The sequence below is a fragment of the Pseudophryne corroboree genome, chromosome 1, assembly GCF_028390025.1.
Source record: "Pseudophryne corroboree isolate aPseCor3 chromosome 1, aPseCor3.hap2, whole genome shotgun sequence".
NCBI lineage: Eukaryota > Metazoa > Chordata > Amphibia > Anura > Myobatrachidae > Pseudophryne > Pseudophryne corroboree.
In genome coordinates this window covers 1150940715-1150967504 of record NC_086444.1, presented here as the reverse complement: position 1 = coordinate 1150967504, position 26790 = coordinate 1150940715, and the positions used below count along the sequence as shown (strand labels likewise).

At 44.7% G+C, this 26790-nt stretch overlaps 1 protein-coding gene and 2 pseudogenes across 2 annotated transcripts in view; 1 reads left to right on the top strand and 2 right to left on the bottom strand.

The window, feature by feature from the left end:
• MXD4 (MAX dimerization protein 4) overlaps positions 1 to 26790 on the bottom strand; it is a 132157-nt gene that overhangs the window by 80910 nt on the left and 24457 nt on the right. The window lies entirely within an intron of this gene.
• On the bottom strand, positions 1907 to 2026 carry LOC134949633 (5S ribosomal RNA; annotated as a pseudogene).
• Positions 2607 to 2726, top strand: LOC134949629 (5S ribosomal RNA; annotated as a pseudogene).

The following is a 26790-nucleotide window of genomic DNA, read 5'->3' as shown; positions in this document are numbered from 1 at the left end:
CAACCGACGGGGACCCACCACTCATTTGCTCCACCGCCTCCTTGGAGAAGCCCTCCGCCTCAGACATGTCGACACACACGTACCGACACCCAACACACACAGGGATTAACCTATAAGGGGACAAAACCCCAACCAGGCCCTTAGGAGAGACAGAGAGAGAGTATGCCAGCACACACCAGTGCTTAAAAACACTGGAATATATATACCAGATAGCGCTTTATATATATATATATATATATATATATATATATTGGACAGTGGAAGTATGGCGCCACAGGTGTGTGTGAGATAGATAAATATGACAGAATCAGACACTCCTTAAATAATTCAAGGCGTCAGCTAACCCTCAAGTATTAGGCAGGGATAAACTGCCTAGGTTAAATTGTATAAAAAGAGGGGGGATGAGGGTTACAGCGACCAACGGTGTCAAATAAAAAATATGAAGAGACTAACTGGATACGTAAAAAAATAGTAGTATATTTATTAATACAAAAAATATAAAACCAAGGTATAAAACCAGTTATAATAAAATGTCACAGTGGGTTTAAAAGCCGGAGGGTATATGCTAAAAATTAATACCAACTAAAAGGATAGCTAAAACAATAATATAAATAGTATAAAGGCAGTGATGATAGAATATCCAAAAAAAGAGAGAATGCTGCTTATCTTTTTAAGGTGGAGAGTCAATGGAGGTACACCCAACGCGTTTCGTCACTCTGACTTCATCAGGGGGTATGGGACTACTGAACAGGTACTCTTATTTATAGCACATGCAATTAAGAATGGATAGTTGTGACATCACTTCCTGTGTGGACTAATATTATTACCTTATGTGAGTTTTTTAACATGGGTATAACAGTTACTTAGTGTATTATAAAACAACCTCATAGAGCTTTTCATATATGAAAAACGAGTTTTAAATACTATAAAACTTCAGTAAAACAGTCCGGGGACGGGGCCGACGTCACTTCCGCCCCACTTCCTTTCTAGGAGTACTCGTATTGCGCATGCGCACAAGCGCCACACTTCCGGTCCGTGAACAAGTCTGTTTATGTTTCTCAGTCTGTTCTTCCGTTATTGCCGTCGCGTCACTTCCGGTTGCGGGCGGGATCTTCATCTATAGGCTGGGCAGCTTGTCAGTCATCGCGGCGGCCATTTTGTGGATGATTTTGATTTCTGAAGCATACATCAGTGCCGAGTCTTTCTATTTGACAGTAGTAGTTGTCCTTCATTTATCATTGCTGTGGCCATTTTGTTGGAGTTTCTGGCATCCAATGAATATAACAGTACAGAATTCCGTTTTGGAAGCAGCGCACGTATGAAAAGTAAAAAATATAGAAAGATGTATATGTTAGTGTCTATTCTATTAAAGAATTTTCAATTATCATACAGTGATCTGAGACTTTATATTGGGGGAGTTTTGAAAAATAACAATTGTTGCAAAAAAGTGACGTTTTTTTGTTCAAACAGTGAGGTGGACAAAATGTAGAATTAAACCATGGACCATATTTATACTAGTCACTTTGTGGCATAAAAAGGTTTTGAATACATTTTTTTGACCTTAGAGAAGTAATAGATAACCTTGTACACATGGTATAGGCATAGGAATAATTTATGAATGGTGATGGTCAGTGAGGAGATAAAAATAATTATAAACTAGTATCTGATATCAGTTATGTGCATATGTGCTAGACAGCGTGGAACCATTTAGGATACGTTAGTATATTCATAATATATTACTCAGTCATATACTAGTCATTGGTGATATATATAGATAAAAAGTGCATATGTGTATGACTGGTTGTGAGAGTTGGTGATGTGTTAAATTAATTATTTGCTATCAAGAACCTGTGCAATAGTGATTTAGCCATCTATTAATATTATTTCAAGCCTGACAAGGCTCGCTCTTCTACAGTACCCAATATTCGCAAGTAGTTACCCACTTGTTACTGATTGGGCCCAACACTGCTTAGCTTCCAAGATCGGACGGAATTGGGCGTAGAACCAGTGCGGTATGACTGTAGCATATAATGAAATAAGTCAGGCATATACTATAAAAGTTTTTTATTAAGATAATTAGTGACTATATACAGTGTTTTACAAATAGTGGTGATCGGAAAGTAAGTATGATGATGTGAAGCAAGCTTGAGAAGGAAAGAATTGGCTTATCTGTATCCAGAAGATTTTGGAGGGGGGTACTTCTCTCATAGAAATGGAGCGATTTCATATCCCTCATTGAAGCCCATGGGGTGTGCAGTTTTTAGTTGGAATATCCAAAACATCTCTCTTTGAGAGAGCTTCTTGGCAGAGAGGTCTTGGAGACCTTGCCAAGAAGCTCTCTCAAAGAGAGATGTTTTGGATATTCCAACTAAAAACTGCACACCCCATGGGCTTCAATGAGGGATATGAAATCGCTCCATTTCTATGAGAGAAGTACCCCCCTCCAAAATCTTCTGGATACAGATAAGCCAATTCTTTCCTTCTCAAGCTTGCTTCACATCATCATACTTACTTTCCGATCACCACTATTTGTAAAACACTGTATATAGTCACTAATTATCTTAATAAAAAACTTTTATAGTATATGCCTGACTTATTTCATTATATGCTACAGTCATACCGCACTGGTTCTACGCCCAATTCCGTCCGATCTTGGAAGCTAAGCAGTGTTGGGCCCAATCAGTAACAAGTGGGTAACTACTTGCGAATATTGGGTACTGTAGAAGAGCGAGCCTTGTCAGGCTTGAAATAATATTAATAGATGGCTAAATCACTATTGCACAGGTTCTTGATAGCAAATAATTAATTTAACACATCACCAACTCTCACAACCAGTCATACACATATGCACTTTTTATCTATATATATCACCAATGACTAGTATATGACTGAGTAATATATTATGAATATACTAACGTATCCTAAATGGTTCCACGCTGTCTAGCACATATGCACATAACTGATATCAGATACTAGTTTATAATTATTTTTATCTCCTCACTGACCATCACCATTCATAAATTATTCCTATGCCTATACCATGTGTACAAGGTTATCTATTACTTCTCTAAGGTCAAAAAAATGTATTCAAAACCTTTTTATGCCACAAAGTGACTAGTATAAATATGGTCCATGGTTTAATTCTACATTTTGTCCACCTCACTGTTTGAACAAAAAAACGTCACTTTTTTGCAACAATTGTTATTTTTCAAAACTCCCCCAATATAAAGTCTCAGATCACTGTATGATAATTGAAAATTCTTTAATAGAATAGACACTAACATATACATCTTTCTATATTTTTTACTTTTCATACGTGCGCTGCTTCCAAAACGGAATTCTGTACTGTTATATTCATTGGATGCCAGAAACTCCAACAAAATGGCCACAGCAATGATAAATGAAGGACAACTACTACTGTCAAATAGAAAGACTCGGCACTGATGTATGCTTCAGAAATCAAAATCATCCACAAAATGGCCGCCGCGATGACTGACAAGCTGCCCAGCCTATAGATGAAGATCCCGCCCGCAACCGGAAGTGACGCGACGGCAATAACGGAAGAACAGACTGAGAAACATAAACAGACTTGTTCACGGACCGGAAGTGTGGCGCTTGTGCGCATGCGCAATACGAGTACTCCTAGAAAGGAAGTGGGGCGGAAGTGACGTCGGCCCCGTCCCCGGACTGTTTTACTGAAGTTTTATAGTATTTAAAACTCGTTTTTCATATATGAAAAGCTCTATGAGGTTGTTTTATAATACACTAAGTAACTGTTATACCCATGTTAAAAAACTCACATAAGGTAATAATATTAGTCCACACAGGAAGTGATGTCACAACTATCCATTCTTAATTGCATGTGCTATAAATAAGAGTACCTGTTCAGTAGTCCCATACCCCCTGATGAAGTCAGAGTGACGAAACGCGTTGGGTGTACCTCCATTGACTCTCCACCTTAAAAAGATAAGCAGCATTCTCTCTTTTTTTGGATATTCTATCATCACTGCCTTTATACTATTTATATTATTGTTTTAGCTATCCTTTTAGTTGGTATTAATTTTTAGCATATACCCTCCGGCTTTTAAACCCACTGTGACATTTTATTATAACTGGTTTTATACCTTGGTTTTATATTTTTTGTATTAATAAATATACTACTATTTTTTTACGTATCCAGTTAGTCTCTTCATATTTTTTATTTGACACCGTTGGTCGCTGTAACCCTCATCCCCCCTCTTTTTATATATATATATATATATAGCCTTAATTCCCACTCACTGCGTCTCCAAAGTGCCCCCCTCCTCTTTTTTCCAGCCTGTGAAGGTTCAGCAGGGGAGAGATCAGGGAGCCAGCTTTTCCTCATGCAGTTTCTGTGGAGAAAATGGCGCTGGTTAGTGCTGAGGATCAAGCCCCGCCCACCCGACGGCGGACTTCGGTCCCTGTAAACTTATATAAAAAATGGCGGGGGATTTGTGGATTTACTGTGCCACAGCCTAATCCTGTTTATATTGCCACAAAAATTAGGAATATTGCTGCCCAGGGCACCCCCCCCCCCCTGCGCCCTGCACCCTCATGCCTGCATGTGTGTGTGTACTGGGAGCAATGGCGCACAGCTTACCGCTGAGCGCTTACCTCATGAAGATCTGATGTCTTCTGCCGCCTGATGTCTTCTTGCCTTCTCATACTCACCTGGCTTCTATCTTCGGCATCTGTGAGGAGGACGGCGGCGCGGCTCCGGGACGAACCCCAGGTGAGACCTGTGTTCCGACTCCCTCTGAAGCTAATGGTGTCCAGAAGCCTTAGAAACAGTGCCCAACTTGACAAGCCAGCCCTGCTTCTCTCTCCTCAGTCCCACGATGCAGGGAGCCTGTTGCCAACAGGACTCCCTGAAAATAAAAAAACCTAACAAAATTCTTTAAAACAGAAAACTCTGGAGAGCTCTCTGCATTGTACCCTTTCTCCTCTGGGCACAAGATCTAACTGAGGTCTGGAGGAGGGGCATAGAGGGAGGAGCCAGTGCACACCCATAGTCAAAGTTCTTTTTAGGTGGCCTATCTCCTGCGGAGCCCGTCTATACCCCATGGTCCTTACGGAGTCCCCAGCATCATCTAGGACGTAAGAGAAATAAAAAAAACTGTCCAGTGAAATGGCAACTGCATTGACAGTAGATAAACGTAGGGTCATGCACAGGAATACTAGGTGACACAAAGCTGAGTAAACAGTGCCTGGCAGCAGCAGCAAAAGGTGACTAAAATTCTGGCATGCAGAAAAAATAATTATATATATATATATATATATATATATATATATATATATATATATATATATATAGATAGATAGATAGATAGATAGATAGATAGATAGATAGATATAGATGCAAATATTGTATTAGTACTGAATATTCTCCAGTTAGTTTAGATCTTGAATATGGGGTATAGTTTGAGCTTTAAGAAGGTCATAGAGGAACCCAAATGTGTTGAGAGGCTGAAAGACTATTTTAAATAGGGATTGAGAGGATTATATTATAAAGTGGTTAAAAAAAAAAAAGGCTTGCCTCATCTTGAAAAAAAAACAAATGCCTTAGGATTTCTGTAGAAATGTATAGTGAAAACTGCTGCAAATGACCAAAAAGGCCCTTAGTCCCAAGCAATGCAGATACTGGATACCGTGTCTGCATACTGCTCTGAGTACCACGAGCCCCCACCTTAACAAAGCAAAAAAAAAAATTTTGTTAAAAAGAAGTGCTCCAATACAATAAAAGATAAACAATGAAATGTGTAGGATAGCAATAGTAAAACAAATCCTACATTTCTACAAATAAAACACTTTGCAGCAGAGCAAACAGCCTGTCGCTCATTCGCACAGATGTTTATGTGCTAAATACACGCTTGGTTTGAAAACTTTCCTACTGAACAGCAACTGAGAAATAATTAACAATACATTAGCACTATATATACACAGCACTAGATGTTACAAGACGTAAATACCTCTCTGCCAATACTTTCAACTATAACCTCCAGGGACATAAATCACGAGGAACTGAATATTTACATTACATTTCTGCTTGGCGCAGCACATTCTGACTCTGTGCACTGATCAGGAGGTAAGATGAATTACACGAATCTGGCAAAATGATTACCATGTGTAAACACAAGGCTCTTAAAGGCACAGTATCACCTAGGTTTAAAAACCGCTCCTATCCCTCTGAATGCTGCGCCTCACTGGTACCCTGACGCTGCACCAGACCATTGGAAGCCTGCTTTATGCAGCAGGAAACCTCTGTGACAGGTCCACTTTAGTATACATAGAACACTCGGTAGTGTGTGAACAATTGCCTTCTCCCCTAAGATTCTCCAAGAGGCTCTAGACTTAAGGGGCCTATTTGAGAAGCTAACCATCTTACTTACTAGGGCCTAACGCAAGAGAAATCAGAGCTTGCTCCTGGAACATGCAATACAGAGGGGAAATGAATAATAATATAATAATAATAATACTACAGGTGATTATGAACACTTTGGACACTTGTTCCGCATTGTGCTACAATAATTTAGCACACATTTATCATGCAATCCATTTAAACTCGTATAGGCCAGTAAAGAGTGCACTGAACACATGGGTTTACAAATGATGAAATGAATAAAAGAATTGGGGAACACGGATGCCGTCACCTTCGCTGGTTAAAGGTCTCTAGCATGTGAGGTTTCCAAGCAATCGAAAAATCCTTCCTCTGATCAAACTTTTATAAAGGTTCTCACAAATTATAATGAGCTCCAAGACAAGGACAATATTATGTCTACTTGATGGAAAGTGACTGGTGTACTGTGTATGTCATTGACGTGTGGTGGGCCATAGTTTTGACTGTATAAAGTATATGAAAAATACAAAGAACACATTTGAAGTATCTTCTTTGTGTTATTCTAATCATTTTTATAGCCAAAACTCTGGAGCAAAAAGTCCATGGCAGGTGAGGCAGTGTCTATCTTTTCTGCACATCTCTGATCAAAGCTCACCAAATGTCCAGGAGTTTATACTGCTGCACCTGTGTATAATGCCCACATGTGCCCTTTGGCTCATACAGATGGGTCCACGTTTATCTTGACCTTTAATAGGATTAATTGAGACTGGCCAGTCGGACTTAATCCCCTGCTTTAATGACTTAATCCCCTGCTGTATTGTTCTCTGTATTGTATTGCAGCTGAGAATAGATGAAGGGTTTATGTTAATAAACCATGTTGTGCCTAGGCGCAGAAAACTAGTCAAGATAACCATGGACCCATCTGTATATTGCATGTAAATCTGGCTCTGTTGCTAGCCAGTGCCTCCTGAGCCATTTAGCTCACCGCACGTCCCTGGGTGTATAACCTACAGGACAGACTCAGACTCAAAAAACCACTGAGGAAAAAAATACGGCTAGGAATACTTACCTCACCAATAGAGAACTGCATGGTCAACAAGATGTCACAATGTCAACACCTAGACCACCCGGACATATCTATATATATATATATATATATATATATCTATATATATATATATATATATATATATATATATAAATATCTATATATATATATACACATATACAGACACACACACACACACACTGCTGTAACTCTAGTCGGCCCATAATCATGGCAATTATCTGCGACTGCTGCGCACATATTAGCACTATGACATATGTCGCTCAGCAAGCTGTGTTTACCCCTCACCATGTTATATATCCAGACACAACTGTACAAAATGCCATCTAAAACGTGAATATTTAATTTTTGTGCCCTCATCAGTCCGGCCTAATATGAAAACACTTCTATACATAATACTCATGGGGATTGGTGATCCATAATGTGTCAGGGTCTCCCCTCCTCCTCTCATGCATAATAAAACCACCTACCCTATATGCACTACCTTTTAGGGTTTGTTGTGGGCACGGTTGTGTCATGTTGATGATCAGTACAACCCAGTAACTCCGAACACCTGAGATGTAACCTGGACAATCGGAGCAGAATTCCCATTTCAAGTTTCCCCAGGGAAAACAGTGATTTGTAATGACCAGCACAATGATTTAACCAGGCAAAAATAAGAATTTACTTACCGATAATTCTATTTCTCATAGTCCGTAGTGGATGCTGGGGACTCCGAAAGGACCATGGGGAATAGCGGCTCCGCAGAAGACTGGGCACAAAGTAAAAGCTTTAGGACTAGCTGGTGTGCACTGGCTCCTCCCCCTATGACCCTCCTCCAAGCCTCAGTTAGGATACTGTGCCCGGACGAGCATACACAATAAGGAAGGACTTTGAATCCCGGGTTAGACTCATACCAGCCACACCAATCACACCGTACAACTTGTGATCTGAACCCAGTTAACAGCATGATAACAGAAGGAGCCTCTGAAAAGATGGCTCACAACAACAATAACCCGATTTTTGTAACAATAACTATGTACAAGTAATGCAGACAATCCGCACTTGGGACGGGCGCCCAGCATCCACTACGGACTATGAGAAATAGAATTATCGGTAAGTAAATTCTTATTTTCTCTAACGTCCTAGTGGATGCTGGGGACTCCGAAAGGACCATGGGGATTATACCAAAGCTCCCAAACGGGCGGGAGAGTGCGGATGACTCTGCAGCACCGAATGAGAGAACTCCAGGTCCTCCTCAGCCAGGGTATCAAATTTGTAGAATTTAGCAAACGTGTTTGCCCCTGACCAAGTAGCTGCTCGGCAAAGTTGTAAAGCCGAGACCCCTCGAGGAGCCGCCCAAGATGAGCCCACTTTCCGTGTGGAATGGGCTTTTACAGATTTTGGCTGTGGCAGGCCTGCCACAGAATGAGCAAGCTGAATTGTACTACAAATCCAACGAGCAATCGTCTGCTTAGAAGCAGGAGCACCCAGCTTGCTGGGTGCATACAGGATAAACAGCGAATCAGATTTTCTGACTCCAGCCGTCCTGGAAACATATATTTTCAGGGCCCTGACTACGTCCAGCAACTTGGAATCCTCCAAGTCCCTAGTAGCCGCAGGCACCACAATAGGCTGGTTTAAGTGAAATGCTGAAACCACCTTAGGAAGAAATTGAGGACGAGTCCTCAATTCTGCCCTGTCCGTATGAAAAATTAGGTAAGGGCTTTTATAGGATAAAGCCGCCAATTCTGAGACACGCCTGGCTGAAGCCAGGGCTAACAGCATTACCACTTTCCATGTGAGATATTTTAAGTCCACAGTGGTGAGTGGTTCAAACCAATGTGATTTTAGGAATCCCAAAACTACATTGAGATCCCAAGGTGCCACTGGAGGCACAAAAGGAGGCTGTATATGCAGTACTCCCTTGACAAACGTCTGAACTTCAGGAACAGAAGCCAGTTCTTTTTGGAAGAATATTGACAGGGCCGAAATTTGAACCTTAATGGACCCTAATTCGAGGCCCATAGACAGTCCTGTTTGCAGGAAATGCAGGAACCGACCCAGTTGAAATTCCTCTGTAGGGGCCTTCCTGGCCTCGCACCATGCAACATATTTACGCCAAATACGGTGATAATGTTGTATGGTTACATCCTTCCTGGCTTTGATCAGGGTAGGGATGACTTCATCCGGAATGCCTTTTTCCTTCAGGATCCGGCGTTCAACCGCCATGCCGTCAAACGCAACCGCGGTAAGTCTTGGAACAGACATGGTCCCTGCTGGAGCAGGTCCTTTCTTAGAGGTAGAGGCCACGGGTCTTCCGTGAGCATCTCTTGAATTTCCGGGTACCAAGTCCTTCTTGGCCAATCCGGAGCCACGAGTATAGTCTTTACTCCTCTCCTTCTTATGATTCTCAGTACTTTTGGTATGAGAGGAAGAGGATGGAACACATACACTGACTGGTACACCCACGGTGTTACCAGAGCGTCCACAGCTATTGCCTGAGGGTCCCTTGACCTGGCGCAATATCTGTCCAGTTTTTTGTTGAGGCGGGACGCCATCATGTCCACCTTTGGTTTTTCCCAACGGTTCACAATCATGTGGAAGACTTCTGGGTGAAGTCCCCACTCCCCCGGGTGAAGATCGTGTCTGCTGAGGAAGTCTGCTTCCCAGTTGTCCACTCCCGGAATGAACACTGCTGACAGTGCTATCACATGATTCTCCGCCCAGCGAAGAATCCTTGCCACTTCCATCATTGCCCTCCTGCTTCTTGTGCCGCCCTGTCTGTTTACGTGGGCGACTGCCGTGATGTTGTCCGACTGGATCAACACCGGCTGACCCTGAAGCAGAGGTCTTGCCTGACTTAGGGCATTGTAAATGGCCCTTAGTTCCAGGATATTTATGTGAAGTGACGTTTCCATGCTTGACCACAAGCCCTGGAAATGTCTTCCCTGTGTGACTGCTCCCCAGCCTCTCAGGCTGGCATCCGTGGTCACCAGGACCCAATCCTGAATGCCGAATCTGCGGCCCTCTAGGAGATGAGCACTCTGTAACCACCACAGGAGAGACACCCTTGTCCTTGGAGACAGGGTTATCCGCTGATGCATTTGAAGATGCGATCCGGACCATTTGTCCAGCAGATCCCACTGAAAAGTTCTTGCGTGGAATCTGCCGAATGGAATCGCTTCGTAAGAAGCCACCATCTTTCCCAGGACCCTTGTGCATTGATGTACTGACACTTGGCCTGGTCTTAGGAGGTTCCTGACTAGGTCGGATAACTCCTTGGCTTTCTCCTCCGGGAGAAACACCTTTTTCTGTACTGTGTCCAGAATCATCCCTAAGAACAGCAGACGTGTCGTCGGAATCAGCTGCGATTTTGGAATATTTAGAATCCATCCGTGCTGTCGTAGTACTACTTGAGATAGTGCTACTCCGACCTCTAACTGTTCTCTGGACCTTGCCCTTATCAGGAGATCGTCCAAGTAAGGGATAATTAAGACGCCTTTTCTTCGAAGAAGAATCATCATTTCGGCCATTACCTTGGTAAAGACCCGGGGTGCCGTGGACAATCCAAACGGCAGCGTCTGAAACTGATAGTGACAGTTCTGTACCACAAACCTGAGGTACCCTTGGTGAGAAGGGCAAATTGGGACATGGAGGTAAGCATCCTTGATGTCCAGAGACACCATATAGTCCCCTTCTTCCAGGTTCGCTATCACTGCTCTGAGTGACTCCATCTTGAACTTGAACCTTTTTATGTAAGTGTTCAAGGATTTCAGATTTAAAATGGGTCTCACCGAGCCGTCCGGCTTCGGTACCACAAACAGCGTGGAATAATACCCCTTTCCCTGTTGTAGGAGGGGTACCTTGATTATCACCTGCTGGGAATACAGCTTGTGAATGGCTTCCAATACCGCCTCCCTGTCGGGGGGAGACGTTGGTAAAGCAGACTTCAGGAACCGGCGAGGGGGAGACGTCTCGAATTCCAATTTGTACCCCTGAGATACTACCTGCAGGATCCAGGGGTCCACTTGCGAGTGTGCCCACTGCGCGCTGAAATTCTTGAGACAGGCCCCCACCGTGCCTGAGTCCGCTTGTAAGGCCCCAGCGTCATGCTGAGGACTTGGCAGAAGCAGGGGAGGGCTTCTGTTCGTGGGAAGAGGCTGTTTGCTGCAGTCTTTTTCCCCTTCCTCTGCCCCGGGGCAGATATGAGTGGCCTTTTGCCCGCTTGCCCTTATGGGGACGAAAGGACTGAGCCTGAAAAGACGGTATCTTTTTCTGCTGCGAGGTGACTTGGGGTAAAAAGGTGGATTTTCCAGCCGTTGCCGTGGCCACCAGGTCCGATAGACCGACCCCAAATAACTCCTCCCCTTTATACGGCAATACTTCCATATGCCGTTTGGAATCCGCATACCCTGACCACTGTCGCGTCCATAATCCTCTTCTGGCAGAAATGGACATCGCACTTACTCTTGATGCCAGAGTGCAAATATCCCTCTGTGCATCTCGCATATATAGAAATGCATCCTTTAAATGCTCTATAGTCAATAATATATTGTCCCTGTCCAGGGTATCAATATTTTCAGTCAGGGAATCCGACCAAGCCACCCCAGCACTGCACATCCAGGCTGAGGCGATTGCTGGTCGCAGTATAATACCAGTATGTGTGTATATACTTTTAAGGATATTTTCCAGCTTCCTATCAGCTGGTTCCTTGAGGGCGGCCGTATCAGGGGACGGTAACGCCACTTGTTTTGATAAGCGTGTGAGCGCCTTATCTACGCTAGGGGGTGTTTCCCAACGCGCCCTAACCTCTGGCGGGAAAGGGTATAATGCCAATAATTTTTTAGAAATTAGCAGTTTTTTATCGGGGGAAACCCACGCTTCATCACACACCTCATTTAATTCATCTGATTCAGGAAAAACTACGGGTAGTTTTTTCACACCCCACATAATACCCTTTTTTGTGGTACTTGTAGTATCAGAAATGTTCAAAACCTCCTTCATTGCCGTGATCATGTAACGCGTGGCCCTACTGGAAAATACGTTTGTTTCCTCACCGTCGACACTGGAGTCAGTGTCCGTGTCAGTGTCTGTATCGACCTGAGGTAACGGGCGTTTTATAGCCCCTGACGGTGTTTGAGACGCCTGTACAGGTATTAACTGATTTGCCGGCTGTCTCATGTCGTCAACAGTCTTTTGTAAAGTGCCGACACTATCACGTAATTCTTTCCATAAGACCATCCAGTCAGGTGTCGACTCCCTAGGGGGTGACATCACTAACACAGGCAATTGCTCCGCCTCCACACCATTTTCCTCCTCATACATGTCGACACAGCGTACCGACACACAGCACACACACAGGGAATGCTCTGATAGAGGACAGGACCCCACTAGCCCTTTGGGGAGACAGAGGGAGAGTTTGCCAGCACACACCAGAGCGCTATATATATACAGGGATAACCTTATATAAGTGTTTTTCCCTAATATAGCTGCTGTATATATTAATATGCCAATTTAGTGCCCCCCCTCTCTTGTTTTACCCTGTTTCTGTTGTGCAGGACTGCAGGGGAGAGTCAGGGAGCCTTCCTCCAACGGAGCTGTGAGGAAAAAATGGCGCTTGTGTGCTGAGGAGATAGGCTCCGCCCCTTTTTCGGCGGCCTTTCTCCCGCTTTTTTGTGGAAAACTGGCAGGGGTTAAATACATCCATATAGCCCAGGAGCTATATGTGATGTATTTTTAGCCATTTAAGGTATTTTCATTGCGTCCCAGGGCGCCCCCCCCAGCGCCCTGCACCCTCAGTGACCGGAGTGTGAAGTGTGCTGAGAGCAATGGCGCACAGCTGCGGTGCTGTGCGCTACCTTATTGAAGACAGGACGTCTTCTGCCGCCGATTTTCCGGACCTCTTCACTCTTCTGGCTCTGTAAGGGGGCCGGCGGCGCGGCTCCGGGACCCATCCATGGCTGGGCCTGTGATCGTCCCTCTGGAGCTAATGTCCAGTAGCCTAAGAAGCCCAATCCACTCTGCACGCAGGTGAGTTCGCTTCTTCTCCCCTTAGTCCCTCGATGCAGTGAGCCTGTTGCCAGCAGGTCTCACTGAAAATAAAAAAACCTATTTAAACTTTTACTCTAAGCAGCTCAGGAGAGCCACCTAGATTGCACCCTTCTCGTTCGGGCACAAAATCTTAACTGAGGCTTGGAGGAGGGTCATAGGGGGAGGAGCCAGTGCACACCAGCTAGTCCTAAAGCTTTTACTTTGTGCCCAGTCTCCTGCGGAGCCGCTATTCCCCATGGTCCTTTCGGAGTCCCCAGCATCCACTAGGACGTTAGAGAAATCATTTTTCCATGCTGTTAGGTTGTGCTACAGTACCATTAATTCCAGGACAAATTGCATGCTCCTTGCTTTTCAATGGTGAAAAAGCCAAGATAGAGAGAGAAGTCGACTCTTGGTAACTTTTTTTTTTTACATAAATCGCTATAGCAAGTTTTAAAAAGCAGCTTTTCTCCTTGGTTTCATTCGGACTGGTATTACCGATTACTAATTCTTCAGACTTCCATAGTTTTTCTGCGACTACCATGGTAACCACAGTCACATGCCCATTTCTCCAGGCATGTTTTTACTCTGATCTCCCTGTTCCCCTCAGAGCCTGGCCAATGAATAGGAGAGGAGAGACTAGTAGGACCACTCAATCACAAGCTTGGACCTCCACTCACACACCCTCTGATACAATTTCAAGTTGAGATCAATTTGCCGGGTAATTATTAAAGAACCAGCAGAGACCCGGTAAAACATTTACTTTACCCAGTAGCAGTTCAGCCTTACACGTTTACCATCTGATAAACACCTGATGGCTACCAGGCATCCATTTTTAAGTTAGTAACTTCTACGGTGCTAAATGCTGCTGGTTGTTCTCTCAGGGAACCCTTCATCCTTAAAGGACGTTCACAGTATCTAGTATTTCTCCTTGGTATGAAAACTCCATAAAAGATCATCTGAAAATAGGAGGCGATGGCATCTGCGTACATGGCCTCTGTGAATCTAGAATGGAATATTTATCATTATAGCCGGTAATTGGATGTATTTTGGAACCTTTTATTTTTAGAAACATGATAAACGACCCGAGGGTTACACTTGTGTGAAATATCTTCCTGCTAAGGTGAAACACCATGGCTGCATAAACGAGATCATCAGTTAAATGCCAGCGTCGGACTAAGGATGTGAAAAGGACGAGACAGACAAGGGGGATGTGGGAAAAAAAAAATCCCCATTACATCAGGCAGGCTGCAAACCGAGAAAGCAAATTACACACTCTAGCCATGCTACATACTATATAATTAGCTCAATGCTGCTGATGTCATTTGCATGCTTACAAAGCTAAAATACCATTCACACTGTTTTTTTAAGACGTTACCCTTGGTTACACGTTCTCTCAGTAAACACAGACAGCAAAATAGCCTCCACAAACTAGGATGAAGAACAAAATGAATTTTCATTTATTTCATTGAACAGCTTATGTCCTTTTATGTTGTTGTTGTTGTTGCTGTTGTTGTTGTTGTTGATTTTAATCTTATTGCAGTGAATTAGCATTTGACAAAACTATCCTGTTTATAACTGTTCTTTAATAACATTTGCATGTAGAATGAAGAATGGACATCAGGGGCAGGCAACATGCAGCACTCCATCTGCTAGGGTAATACATATACCAGCATGCCCTGCCACGGTTATTCTACTAGTGAGTGCTAAAACTGTGGCAGGGCATGCTGTGATGTATAGTTCCACAGCAGCTGGACTTCCGGATGTTGCCTACTCCTGGACTAGGTCAATGACTGCAAAGTTCACTGCAGCAAAATAAATGGATCACAGCGATGAAACCAGTAACATAGGGGAATCACAACAATGAAACCAGTAACATAGGGGAATCACAACGATAAAACCAGTAACAGAGGAATCACAGCAATGAAACCAGTAACATAGAGGAATCACAGCGATGAAACCAGTAACATAGGGAAATCACTGCGATGAAACCGGTAACATAGAGGAGTCACAGCGATGAAACCAGTAACATAGGGGAATCACAGCACTGAAACCAGTAACATAGAGGAATCACAGCAATGAAACCAGTAACATAGAGGAATCACAGCAATGAAACCAGTAACATAGAGGAATCACAGAGATTAAACCAGTAACATAGAGGAATCACAGAGATTAAACCAGTAACATAGAGGAATCACAGCAATGAAACCAGTAACATAGGGGAAACACAGCGATGAAACCAGTAACATAGCGGAATTACAGAGATGAAACCAGTAACATAGAGGAATCACAGCGATGAAACCAGTAACATAGGGAAATCACTGCGATGAAACCGGTAACATAGAGGAGTCACAGCGATGAAATCAGTAACATAGGGGAATCACAGCACTGAAACCAGTAACATAGAGGAATCACAGCAATGAAACCAGTAACATAGAGAAATCACAGCAATGAAACCAGTAACATAGAGGAATCACAGCAATGAAACCAGTAACATAGAGGAATCACAGAGATTAAACCAGTAACATAGAGGAATCACAGAGATTAAACCAGTAACATAGAGGAATCACAGCAATGAAACCAGTAACATAGGGGAAACACAGCGATGAAACCAGTAACATAGCGGAATTACAGAGATGAAACCAGTAACATAGGGGAATCACAGCTATGAAATTAGTAACATAGAGGAATCACAGCAATGAAACCAGTAACATAGGGGAAACACAGCGATGAAACCAGTAACATAGAGGAATCACAGAGATGAAACCAGTAACATAGGGGAATCACAGCGATGAAACCAGTAACATAGGGGAATCACAGAGATGAAACCAGTAACATAGGGGAATCACAGCGATGAAACCAGTAACATAGGGGAATCACAGAGATCGAGCCAGTAACATAGGGGAATCACAGCGATGAAACCAGTAACACAGGGGAATCACAGCGATTAAACCAGTAACATAGGGGAATCACAGCGATGAAACCAGTAACATAGGGGAATCACAGCGATGAAACCAGTAACATAGGGGAATCACAGAGATGAAACCAGTAACATAGGGGAATCACAGCGATGAAACCAGTAACATAGGGGAATCACAGCGATTAAACCAGTAACATAGGGGAATCACAGCGATGAAACCAGTAACATAGGGGAATCACAGCGATGAAACCAGTAACAGAGGAATCACAGAAATGAAACCAGTAACATAGGGGAATCACAGCGATGAAACCAGTAACATAGGGGAATCACAGCGATTAAACCAGTAACATAGGGGAATCACAGAGATGAAACCAGTAACATAGGGGAATCACAGCGATGAAACCAGTAACATACTGGAATCACAGTGATCGAGCCAGTAACATAGGGGAATCACAGAGATGAAACCTGTAACAGAGGAATCACAGCGATGAAACCAGTTACATAGGGGAATCACAGCGATGAAACCAGTAACATAGGGGAATCACAGCGATGAAACCAGTAACATAGGGGAATCACAGTGATCGAGCCAGTAACATAGGGGAATCACAGTGATGAAACCAGTAACACAGGGGAATCACAGCGATGAAACCAGTAACATAGGGGAATCACAGCGATTAAACCAGTAACATAGGGGAATCACAGCGATGAAACCAGTAACATAGGGGAATCACAGCAATGAAACCAGTAACATAGAGGAATCACAGCGATGAAACCAGTAACATAGAGGAATCACAGAGATGAAACCAGTAACATAGAGGAATCACAGCGATGAAACCAGTAACATAGAGGAGTCACAGCGATGAAACCAGTAACATAGAGGAATCACAGTGATGAACCAGTTACATAGGGAAATCACAGAGATGAAACCAGTAACAGAGGAATCACAGCGATGAAACCAGTTACATAGGGGAATCACAGCAATTAAACCAGCAACATAGATGAATCACAGCGATGAAACCAGTAACAGAGGAATCACAGCAATGAAACCAGTTACATAGGGGAATCACAGCAATGAAACCAGTAACATAGAGGAATCACAGAGATGAAAACAGTAACAGAGGAATCACAGCAATGAAACCAGGTACATAGGGGAATCACAGCAATTAAACCAGTAACATAGATGAATCACAGCGATGAAACCAGTAACAGAGGAATCACAGCAATGAAACCAGTTACAAAGGGGAATCACAGCAATTAAACCAGTAACATAGGGGAATCACAGAGATGAGACAAGTGCAGAAGCCACTTCTATCTGAGGCTTCATGTACACATGGGCTTGGTTTTCTCAGTGTTTTTCTAGACATGCTTCATTATGATAAATGATGCAGGGCCCACAGGTTTTATTTTCAAGACTGCACCATCTATTCAGAGCATGAATATTTTAATTTATGTAGCACCAAATCGTAGGTATTTCATACTAAACCCCCTACAACTGTGAAGGAATTTTGTGATAAAACACTAAGTGGAATTCAATTGTTTGAAAAGTTGGTTGGGTGTCTGTTTTTTTCCTGTCTAATTACTTTTCAAACAATTGAATACCCTCTAAAGTCCAACAGAGAGCTAAGCAGGCCCTAACTACAATGTCATTGCACTTCTTATTTCTTGTTATTGGGATCCAAAACAACCACGTAGAATCAGTGGCGGATTTCCCACTAGGCACGTGAGGCACATGCCTTGGGGCGCCACTTGCTGAGGGCAGCACAGCAGGCTGCAACCCCCTAGCTGCCCACTACCTGCTGCTGCATTTGAGCAGCAGGCCCTATTTATCTTTACCAGGAGAGTAGGGATAGCCATCGGCCATCGATGATTCAAATTCATCGATGGTTTATGGCCAATGTAGAATAATTTTTGCCATCGATGGGAGAGAACCAGATGGTTTCATTCCATTGATAGAAAGATATAACCAAATATAATTTTTTTTATGTGGTGCTGGGACACGGAGCATAGCTGCGCCCCCAAACACATGAAGGACCGGTAAGGTGTGGAGGGGAAATTGTGAGCTGTGGGGGGCAGTGATGGGTGGCGGAGCAGTTATGTGGGCAGTGAGCTGGGTGGGTGGGTGTGAAGGACCGGTAAGGTGTGGAGGGGAAATTGTGAGCTGTGGGGGGCAGTGATGGGTGGCGGAGCAGTTATGTGGGCAGTGAGCTGGGTGGGTGGGTGGGTGGGTGTGAAGGACCGGTAAGGTGTGGAGGGGAAATTGTGAGCTGTGGGGGGCAGTGATGGGTGGCGGAGCAGTTATATGGGCAGTGAGCTGGGGGGGTGTGAAGGATACCGACAACGAGCGCAGTGTGTCCCCTTGCGGACTCGCTGCGCTCACCACGATTCGGGCTCGGTGGCTTTGCTCACCACACTATTATATTGCCCCTCATGTGGTGGCGTGGACCACCACCATAGTGGGAATACCGGGCGGCAGTAAGGATTTCGACCGCCAGCATTTTGACTGCTGTCGGGATTCTGGCATCGGTATTTTGACTGCTGGGATCCTGACTGTTGGGAACTTAACCGCATCGCTGAGAAAGCTATGGGGAGATAAGGAGGCAGGTGACAGTAAAGGACAGTGGCCAATGCTGCTGTAGCCTGACCCCTAAATCTGCCTCTGTGTAGAATGTTTGCTTTGTGAGTGTGTGGAATTATTATTTTTTTTTTATGTTTTATGTCTGTGGGTATTGAATTTTGTTTTAAAAATGAAATTAAAAAAATTAAAATTGGCCTCCCACTGAAACTGCAAAGAAAACGCATAAAAATAGGCAATAAATAAGGAAGAGTCTACAAATAACACCAAAAACCAAAATTATATTTAACATGTATTAAAAAAAAAAAAAAACTTCCAGACTGCTCCAGAACAAATATAATAAAACTGGAATTTTCCGAAGATATGTTTGCAACAATTATCTTTACCGTGATCTGGATGTTACTTCCTTGCTAAATATAGCACGCACACCAAGAATAACTTTGTATTTCACAAGTTTCCCTGGGAGATAACACTGTCAGCAGCGGGGGGAGAGCGGACAGGACAGCGCGCTTCCCATTACCCGGGATAATATGGATTTGGAAGTCCTCTGCTCTCTCTCGGTAATAAAGACTTGCCTTTCATTACATAGTCAAAGCCTCCCTATCTAAATGAGTCAGCTCCAGACTGAAAACAATGCTACTAGCTGATGTGTGAATGTCTCCCATTCATTCCTATTTCACAATTACAATTCAAAGCGTATTTAAGAAATGCTTTATGTGGAAACTTTTAAATGGGCAGCCCAAACACAAACAGCCAAAGTGACTGGGAATACAACGGGAACGTGACGCGGTCTGTCTCCTGAATATGACCAGAATGCATGCTTCTGTACTGCCCCAAAATTCTCCTACTGCCTGGTTTCCCAAAATACAGCCTTTCCCATTCCCAGCCTTATATGACTCCTGAAACCGGCCTCATCTTCCAGGTCTCTTATGGGGCAGTGGGCCAAATTCACACCTGATCACTGCCGTGCATTTTCGCACAGCAGCCGATCAGGCCTGAACCGCGCATGTGTCGACGCTGCAGTGCGCCGGCGCATGCCAGTCAGCCGATGGCCATCTCAGCCCAGCGATCGTCTCTGCCTCTGATTGACAGGCAGAGGCGTTCGCTGGGCAGGAGGGGGCGGTCCTGCGGCGTTGGCCTGCCGTTTTAGGGGGGCGGTCCGGGCAATGCAGGCGATGCTTTTGTACTTGTGCGTGGGGGGGAGGGGGGACGTATTGGGCCAGACATGCGGGGCGGACTAGCCCTGTGCTGGGCGTCCCCCCGTATGTCTGAGTAACTGATCGTAGCTTGCAAGGCTACAATCAAGTCTGAATTAGGCCCAGTGTCAGGTGTGGGAGGGACCTCTACTGATGCGCAAGCCAAATTTTAAAGATGGGAAGTTGTACTAGATGGACATCCCCTATAATATCCAGAGTAGTGAGATATATAGGGGTAATTTTACAAAAATGGGAGTTCTATTTAAGTTGGGATGTTGCCCGTAGCAACCAATCAGATTCTACTTCTCATTTATCTAGCACCCTCTAGAAGATAATACCTGCAATCTGATTGGTTGCTATGGACAACATGCCATCTTAAATAGAACTCCCATTTTAGTAAATTTACCCCATAGAGATGAAGAAATACATCTGTAAATTGAATTTTAAAAGTTAGGACCAATTTGCAATGCCTGCTACCCTAAACTCCCAAGTCGTCTTCCAGGAGAATACGATGGACCAGGATACCCTGTACAGTAGCGGATCTTGCCACGGGCAAGCAGGACTTTTGCCCGGGGCGCCGCCTTCCGGAGGGCGCAGGGCGCCGCCTTCCGGGAGGGCGCAGGGCGCCATCCGGAGGGCGCCGCACCAGGGCAAGATCCGCTGCTGCTGTGCCCCCCGTTGCCGCTGTGAAGAGAAACTAGACGCGTACGCGTCTAGTTTCCCTTCGTGGAGAGGTCCTTTACTGTGCGGTGCACGATGACGTCATCGCGCACCGCACATCATTTCAGTCTGTACAGGGGGCGTAAATGACCACGCCCCCTGTACGTAGCCACGCCCCCTATTGTCGCCCGGGGCGCACAGCGCCCAAGAACCGGCCCTGACCCTGTAGCTAGAAGGGGACATCTTTACCCCTTCTAGCTGGATTTACTACTAACTTTAAATGAAGGCAACTATGAGCCATATAGAGTATGTCCACTGACTCAAAGGCAGCTGCATTTCTAGATGCTAGTACAATACTGAAAATATATGCTAATTATTACTGGTAAGAATCCATTGAACAATACTAAGATGAATACTCAAAAAGCATGAAAATCCACATTAGAAAAGAGATTATCTTCCATTACGTTGGACCTTGAATTATGTAAGTGCTATTACCTCATTTTAATCCATATGCCCCAGTCTACAAATTGTGTATATTTCACCTGCATGTCCTACTGAAGAAGGGAAAAACACCCTTAAGCCCAATGGAAATTCCTACAGCGTTCATAACATTGAATTGACTGCTCACATCCTTAGGGGTCTATTTACTAAGCCTTGGATGGAGATAAAGTGGACGGAGATAAGTGACCAGCCAATCAGCTCCTAACTGCCATGTTACATGCTGGGTTTGAAAAATGTCAGTTAGGAGCCGATTGGCTGGTACTTTATCTCCGTCTACTTTACCTCCATCCAAGGCTTTAGTACATAGACACCTTAGTCTTTGAATAACTATTGTTTTCCAGGTTTTATTAGTCGTTGTGCCTCATACCTCACTGAAGGATGTGATTGGCCCACACAGCATTACACCATCAGGGTCTGAGCAGTGGGACATTACACTGCATTTCTGTACGGAACAGACACCGTTCTTCGTGTATATTCTAAACCTGTCCCTTCCCTCCCATGCCACACATACACGTTATGTGGTCAGTACCTAAACATAGACACATCTGAGGGCAGAAATAATCACCTACTCTATATATAGAATTTAATCCAGACACAGAATCCACCCTACTTCCCGAATGATTCTTTATAGAAGGCTTCTCAGTGAGAACCTCGGCGGAATGTGACAAGAGGTGAAAATAACGTTCTGAGACACCATGCAATTATAAAGTTACATGCTTATTTTTCAGGGCTTTCAGTGGTATTAACTACTTAGGTGAGTGTCACCGTAATCCGCAGCGCTGTATGACGGCTAACTCAGCCAGAAAAGACTTTAATCTGGAAGCGGTGACATAACATAAAAAAAAGCAGACTACAATATTCCTCAAATCGGATAGTCCTGTTCCTTCAACCACGGTTAATAAGACAATAGAAAAAGTGAAAAGGACTCGTATATAAAGTAAACCACACCGCAGAATAAGAAGATGAAAAAGCAGAACCAACAAATGTAACTTCAGATGTTTATGTGCAGAGACCGAGTTTCTTTAACACTCTCTTAGATATTTAAATTGACTGTTTTCAGCCAGCCAGCTGCCTGTCACTGCACACCAGGGTTGGACTGGCCTAATGGGACACAGGGGAAACCCCTGGTGGGCCCACCTCCTACTCTAGGGGTCAGGTTAGCTGGGAGGGGGCACAGGTACGAGTCTATTCCACCTCACTCATGTTCCAAGCATGTCTGACATGGGACAGTCTTTGTAGAATTACTACACAGTTGTGTGTGCATGTACGGAATACTGGCGGAACTTTCTGGTTTAATTTCAGTAATGTACTCCACTTACACACAACTCCGGATGATAAAATATGGTTCAAAACGATCCTGTTGCCTACCAGAGCAGTGGGAACATCTGCAGCTAACATCACATGTGGTACAAGACTGCTGCATTGTACGGCCATGCACATTGTACTAGCAGGAAACAAAAGTTGTGCGACATCCCATTTCCACATTCACACAATCACTTCCAGGGAAATGTTAATGCTGGCTAGTACAGTAAAAGGAGCATATTGGGGAATTCCACTGAGAAATAGGATATACTGGGAGGGAGTGGTAATGGTACCAACCACACAGGGTATCCGGTCTCTAGGTCGACAAGACTTAGGTTGACAGTGTCTAGGTCGATCACTATTGGTCAACAGTAACTAGGTCGACAGGGTCTCTAGGTCAACATGTTTTTTTCACATATTTTTTCTTTTCTTTAACTTTTTCATACTTTACGTTCCACGTGGACTACGATTGGGAACGGTAACCTTGCCCGAAACACAGTGCACTAATTGGGGTTCCCGGTCACTGTACGGCGAAAACGACACCAAAAAAGATTAAAAAACTCATGTCGACCTTTTGACCTGTCGACCTAGACCATGTCGACCTAGATACCCTGTCGAACTAGAGTCCCTGTCGACCTAAGTGTGGTCGACCTTCAATACCACCACCCCCACAGACAATAATGGACGCAGTGACAATGTCGCACACTGACGGCCGATGTTTTAAGTCTCTGCATGCGTCAGAGTCGCACTGATAATGCGTCCCCGATTGGCACCGCTCGGAGACGCAGAACGGATTTGGCTGCAGAGAGAGTGGATTTCAGTGGGTACTACCTGGGAGATAACAGGGGGGTGCCTAGTAGCACGGGTAACAGGCTCACACAGCATGCCATGTTCAGACGGTAAAACTGCGCCTGCTACAGGTTGCAAGTTCTGATGTTGCGACTCATGGCGCAGCCATTGACATCAGTCCCTACCCCAGCGGATTAAAATTTTATATTCTCAATATACAAGCTCCACACACTCCAAGACCTCATCGCTGTGAGGCAGTAATGCTAACCACTACGCCATCCGTGCTGCCCATAAAAGTATCATTTTTCTGTCAGTTTTTGCTTTTCAGCAGGGGGCCCGAAGCCTAACCCGCTGTATGTGCTGCAAATATTTTCATTCAGTGCATGTTTAAAGGGGTTTTCCTCTACCAGGTCACTTTAATTATTGCTCTGCAGCAGTGTTTTATTTTATTTTATTTTTGCTGTATCGCTCAGTGATTTTCAGGCATGACTGTATACCATCCACAAGAGATGTTTTTAAAATAAGAATTTACTCACCGGTAATTCTATTTCTCGTAGTCCGTAGTGGATGCTGGGAACTCCGTAAGGACCATGGGGAATAGACGGGCTCCGCAGGAGACTGGGCACTCTAAGAAAGAATTAGGACTACTGGTGTGCACTGGCTCCTCCCTCTATGCCCCTCCTCCAGACCCCAGCTAAGGAAACTGTGCCCGGAAGAGCTGACACAACAAGGAAAGGAGTTGGAATCCCGGGTAAGACTCATACCAGCCACACCAATCACACCGTACAACTCGTGATAACTATACCCAGTTAACAGTATGAATAACAACTGAGCCTCACTGAACAGATGGCTCATAACAATAACCCTTTAGTTAAGCAATAACTATATACAAGTATTGCAGACAATCCGCACTTGGGACGGGCGCCCAGCATCCACTACGGACTACGAGAAATAGAATTACCGGTGAGTAAATTCTTATTTTCTCTGACGTCCTAGTGGATGCTGGGAACTCCGTAAGGACCATGGGGATTATACCAAAGCTCCCAAACGGGCGGGAGAGTGCGGATGACTCTGCAGCACCGAATGAGCAAACTCAAGGTCCTCCTCGGCCAGGGTATCAAACTTGTAGAATTTTGCAAACGTGTTTGATCCCGACCAGCTAGCAGCTCGGCAAAGTTGTAAAGCCGAGACCCCTCGGGCAGCCGCCCAAGAAGAGCCCACCTTCCTCGTGGAATGGGCTTTTACTGATTTAGGATGCGGCAGTCCAGCCGCAGAATGTGCAAGTTGAATCGTGGAGCAGATCCAGCCAGCAATAGTCTGCTTAGAAGTAGGAGCACCCAGCTTGTTGGGTGCATGCAGGATAAACAGCGAGTCAGTCTTTCTGACTCTAGCCGTCCTGGAAACATAGATTTTCAGGGCCCGGACTACGTCCAGCAACTTGGAAGCCTCCAAGTCCCGAGTAGCCGCAGGCACCACAATAGGTTGGTTCAAATGAAACGCTGATACCACCTTAGGGAGAAATTGGGGACGAGTACTCAATTCTGCTCTGTCCATATGGAAGATCAGATAGGGGCTTTTACAGGACAAAGCCGCCAATTTTGACACCCGCCTAGCCGAAGCCAAGGCCAAAAGCATGACCACTTTCCACGTGAGATATTTTAATTCCACGGTCTGAAGTGGCTCAAACCAATGTGATTTTAGGAAATCCAACACAACGTTGAGATCCCAAGGTGCCACTGGGGGCACAAAAGGGGGCTGAATATGCAGCACTCCCTTAACAAACGTCTGAACTTCAGGCAGTGAAGCCAGTTCTTTTTGAAAGAAAATAGACAGGGCCGAAATCTGGACTTTAATGGATCCCAATTTTAGGCCCATAGTCACTCCTGACTGTAGGAAGTGCAGAAATCGACCCAGCTGAAATTCTTCTGTTGGGGCCTTCATAGCCTCACACCAAGCAACATATTTTCGCCATATGCGGTGATAATGTTTTGCTGTCACATCCTTCCTAGCTTTTATCAGCGTAGGAATGACTTCAACCGGAATGCCCTTTTCCATCAGGATCCGGAATTCAACCGCCATGCCGTCAAACGCAGCCGCGGTAAGTCTTGGAACAGACAGGGCCCCTGCTGTAGCAGGTCCTGTCTGAGAGGCAGAGGCCAAGGGTCCTCTGAGATCATTTCTTGTAGTTCCGGGTACCAAGTCCTTCCTGGCCAATCCGGAACGATGAGTATAGTTCTTACTCCTCTCTTTCTTATTATCCTCAGCACCTTTGGTATGAGAGGAAGAGGAGGGAACACATAAACCGACTGGTACACCCACGGTGTCACTAGAGCGTCCACAGCTATCGCCTGAGGGTCCCTTGACCTGGCGCAATATATTTTTAGCTTTTTGTTGAGGCGGGACGCCATCATGTCCACCTGTGGCCTTTCCCTACGATTTACAATCAGCTGGAAGACTTCTGGATGAAGTCCCACTCTCCCGGGTGGAGGTCGTGCCTGCTGAGGAAGTCTGCTTCCCAGTTGTCCACTCCCGGAATGAACACTGCTGACAGTGCTATCACGTGATTTTCCGCCCATCGGAGAATCCTTGTGGCTTCTGCCATCGCCATCCTGCTTCTTGTGCCGCCCTGTCGGTTTACATGGGCGACCGCCGTGATGTTGTCTGACTGAATCAGCACCGGCTGGTTTTGAAGCAGGGGTCTTGCCTGACTTAGGGCATTGTAAATGGCCCTTAGTTCCAGAATATTTATGTGTAGGGAAGCCTCCTGACTCGACCATTGTCCTTGGAAGTTTCTTCCCTGAGTGACTGCCCCCCAACCTCGGAGGCTTGCATCCGTAGTCACCAGGACCCAGTCCTGTATGCCGAATCTGCGGCCCTCGAGAATACCCAGGAACAGCAGACGCGTCGTAGGAACCAGCTGCGACTTTGGAATATTCCGAATCCAGCCGTGCTGTTGTAGCACTTCCTGAGATAGTGCTACTCCGACCAACAACTGCTCCCTGGACCTCTCCTTTATAAGGAGATCGTCCAAGTACAGGATAATTATAACTGCCTTCTTTCGAAGGAGTATCATCATTTCGGCCATTACTTTGGTAAATACCCTCGGTGCCGTGGACAGGCCAAACGGCAACGTCTGGAATTGGTAATGGCAGTCCTGTACCACAAAACGGAGGTACACCTGGTGAGGTGGGTAAATGGGGACATGTAGGTAAGCATCCTTGATGTCCAGTGATACCATGTAATCCCCCTCTTCCAGGCTTGCAATAACCGCCCTGAGCGATTCCATTTTGAACTTGAACTTCCTTATATAAGTGTTCAAGGATTTCAAATTTAGAATGGGTCTCACCGAACCATCTGGTTTCGGTACCACAAACATTGTGGAATAGTAACCCCGTCCCTGTTGAAGGAGGGGAA